The sequence below is a fragment of the Ptychodera flava genome, chromosome 20, assembly GCF_041260155.1.
Source record: "Ptychodera flava strain L36383 chromosome 20, AS_Pfla_20210202, whole genome shotgun sequence".
In the NCBI taxonomy this organism is placed as follows: domain Eukaryota; kingdom Metazoa; phylum Hemichordata; class Enteropneusta; family Ptychoderidae; genus Ptychodera; species Ptychodera flava.
Window position 1 is genome coordinate 31,147,028 of NC_091947.1, and position 4,007 is coordinate 31,151,034.

General features: G+C 42.1%; 1 protein-coding gene across 1 annotated transcript in view; it reads right to left on the reverse strand.

Moving 5' to 3' along the window:
• Positions 1 to 3,248, reverse strand: part of LOC139120631 (D(1) dopamine receptor-like) — a 70,689-nt gene extending 67,441 nt beyond the window's left edge. The window contains exon 1 of the mRNA XM_070685145.1: positions 2,724 to 3,248. The gene's annotated coding sequence lies outside the window, so the exon portion shown is untranslated. The remainder of the gene's footprint in view (positions 1 to 2,723) is intronic.
• Between the last annotated feature and the right edge of the window lie 759 nt (positions 3,249 to 4,007).

The following is a 4,007-nucleotide window of genomic DNA, read 5'->3' on the forward strand; positions in this document are numbered from 1 at the left end:
TTTCTGTAGAACTAATAACAGCGAGATGGGTGCTATCCTTGCTTCCATGAACTCACTCGCGTGATTAACAGCGAAGGAGGTGCCGCCTACATACTCACTGAATTTATTCCAGTCCAATTTTCTGTTCACTTTAATCCCGGACTAGCTATAAGAGCGTTAGTTTTGAATCAGAAATAGTGTTGTGTCCAGTGTTGGAAAGGACACATTACGGTCACCAAACAACCAATTTAAATCGGTCCTACCTAGTCAGGTTCGCCTCTGTCGGTTCTTCTACCGAGGGTGAAATTTTAAACTGTATTACAAGTCTCTGCAAAACTTAATGAATGAGTCTTAGTCAAATTCTACAGCACGCTAGGTTGATGTAGGTCTTAAAATTTGCACAGTGCAGATTGAACATAAGCGTAAAAAATGAGAGAGGGTAATAAAGAAAATGAAAAAAGGTGATTTGACAGTTTTGATATGTTACGAGCATGTATTCACACATGCAAACCATCTATTATTACGAACACGGATTCCAGTCAAGCGGCAAAACATTCCATTTATGGGTTCACCGATTCCTCAGTAGTTTACGGAAAACGAAGGATTTCTTTTCGGATTTTCTCCATTTTTTGTTGAATGGATTAAAGTATTTCAAGAAAACTGTTTACCGTTGTTTAGCTAATGACAAAATTTTTCACGAATACGAGACGCTACATCCCATTTTCAGACAATATACCTATTGATTACATTTAATAAATAAGCAGTCATTCACCGTGTCGTCTTAATGTGTCAGAAAATATCAATAAAAATATAGACGTGTCCTCGGGAACAAACTGTCCCCTTTAAACGAGCACTTTTACCAGATTGCGAGGGAGGTATGTATGAGCCTCAAACGAGTTGCCAATTGACTGAGTGACTATCATAGCAACATTTTATAAAACGGCTACGACTGAGAGAAGGCACTTCTCATTCGTACACACTGATAAAATTTGTTTCGCATATTGAATCCATTATTTGATCAAATCCTTGTGTTTACTTGAATGCATATCAATTCGTGTCTCTTGTGTGGGACGACGAGTCACCGTAACGACAAAAATAGCCCCGATTCAATGTGTCGGCGTCACACCCACGCTGACATCTCCGCTCCACCGGACAACTTGCTCCAGATATCTGCCATATGTCGTGACAATCGCTCACGACAGTTCGACTGCATTTGAAAATTATGAAGCCAGCGTCGCGCAGCTGCAAAATGGAGGCAATATTACGGCCGAGTGGCTTACATGTGTGACCTGTGGTGATTCGCGGGGACAGTATTATTACTAAAGCACAATGCCAAAATCAAAACATGCCAGTGAACAACATGTGGCAGATACCTAACCAAACCCTATACATGGTTTACTTTGACAATATCTCTATGTCCGACGGGTTTTTTTCATCATTGTTCCTATTCAAAGTCAAGTCCTGCTGATTGAACAAATTCCTTTTTTTTCCTTACATGAGCGTATCAAACTCGTATCAGGCATACATGTATCGGTAGTATCATATAACTACTCTACCGTGGAATACATTTTTTCTCCAATGTATCTCCCCAATAGGGAGGCGACTGTGTTCATTAATTTTCATCAGTGCTGTTCAGGTACAAACCAAACAATATTTTAATCTACTTCAACGAATCATTAAAATGTGACTTTTTTGAATTTAAGTTTCCCTTCCCACCTCTCATCTGTGTCTTAAAATTCTCTGTCACACTATCACCTGTCCCGCTCTCTGTCTGTTCTTCGAGTCGACCTGCCTGCATGCATATATCTCTCTCTATCTGACTCCCCTACACTATACCTAACCAAACTTTCACTTTCCCTCCTTTGCTGACTCTCTTTTCTCCCGCCTAATTGCCCCTGTCCCTTCCTTCATTACAAACGCATGGATTCTGACCCTGACACTAGTAAAATGATGGTCGACCCGATTACAAACAGACCTCTTCTGGTGAACGGCTCCCCTGAATTACGCGGTATGTAAACGCCACAATCGCACTTCTGCTTGCTGTCACACGAACGCTGTCGAAGGATACGCGGTCGGAAAATCCCTGGCCATGACTACTGTACCGAAACAGAGGTAACACATGTAGAGAAATCAGTCAAATGATGGCTAACATAGACCTCTGTCTATGCTAACACGAACGTATTATTGTTGATTGATGGCACATTGAAGATGCCCTTCCCGTGCACACGCAGAGTTGACATTTAGAAATAATTGCTTCTGACGGTTCATTTTTTCACCATCAATCCGAAACGTAAGGCCTGAATTCAAGCCTTTGTATTAATGTGGTAAACCCTGTGCGCTACGTTGGCATTTTGATATTCTCTACCCAGCGAAGAAGATCCGAGCATATTCATTGAGCATGAGTGAGAAGGTTCCAGCTTTTGAGCTGATGATTGTGCGAGTGTCGTAACCCCGAAGTGGAGGAGACGTTTGCGGTAAATTGGCTTCACATGCACAAAGCAATGTAATCTATAGGATGTTGTCTGAGTGAAAACTGTGTCAATCACACCTAATGCTTTCCCCATATTCGCTGGAAGGCGAACCGGTCATATGCTGGATTCATGAAAAACGAAACAATTTTGCATCATATCTTGTCCCGTACCGCATGATAAGCTGCGAAGACGACAATATTTGAGACAAGATAAAAAAAAATCTTCAACACTGGGCAAATATTGCTCTCTATGATGAATTAATGAAACACCTACCAAGAGAAGAACCGGAGTCCCTGGTGCAGGGGAAATGCCAATCTGTCTCGAGAAATCCCCTTGGTTTTGATCAACGTTAACAACTGTAGTTGCACAGCACGACTCCACCAGCGTTGACTATTCGGAGGTCGACGCCGTTGTCTGAAGCAAAACCGTACAGCATACAAATCCCACGCAAAATGACAGCTGAAGGTATAGTACGAGTGGAAACGATGGTCGCTGGACGAACTCTGCAGAAGCGAGTGAAAGCTCTAGCTTTCCGAGAGTAAAAAAATAGACCAAGTGTCGTTATTACAGTTCGGTATACTATAACTTGAGTGATTTACCGATCTTGGCGTAATTCTTGAGATAGACATTACAAGACCGTTGGGAGTGGCCACTAATTGGCCCCATCCGCGGGGTTCTGTATCGAAACTTCACCCCTAATCGTACGAAGGCCGAGTCCCTTTATGGTTTCCCGAGGCAAACAGTAGTTGGAAAGAAAAATCTCATATCAGCCGGTCATTTGTACATTTTCTGCAAAGTGAAATAAAAAAAAACGTTGGAAACTGTAAGTGCACGTTTTCTACCGCTACTGCTGATTACAGCCACTTTTAACGCAAAGAGAAATACGGCTGTCACGTGACAAAAAGGCAGAATAGATGCTCCGCACCGGCATTGACAGATTAAGATCGTTAGGGATCACATCAAATCTACGGAGAGAGATAAATCTATTTGACTCTAGCGCCCCCCAACACCAGCCCGTATTTATTTTCGTGAAGCATGGATTTAAACATTTCACCAATTAAACGGGTCGCCCGGGGCGCTGCAGTGGTCTTACTTAACCCCTAATCACAAGCCAAACATTAGAGAAGCTGGTCGGGGGCTAGCGCAGATTGAGAAAGGCTCGTTTCAGATATAAACGAGGGCCAGTCAACAAATAAATATCTCTCACCGTAATAATTGACTGCCCTATGGGTGGGCATTTTGATTTGTTGTTTGTACGGGCCACGTGCTTACATCTGGGACGCCAAACGGAATCTCGGCTACTGGATTCATAAATTAGCAGAGACAAATTTATCTCTCCCTGTAAACAAAGCGCCCTAATTAACGAGAATCGTACTAATTTAAGTACAGTGACAGGAATTAGTTACGGAGTGTAATTTTTAGCAAGAATCCCTCGTGAGTCGACGTTAAAACATAGATTTACTCTCTGTAAGTGACTATTTTTGTTGAGGCATTAAACAGTTTTACAACAACTTACTATGTAAATCACATCATATACCTCGGGTTAAGATGCTGCGT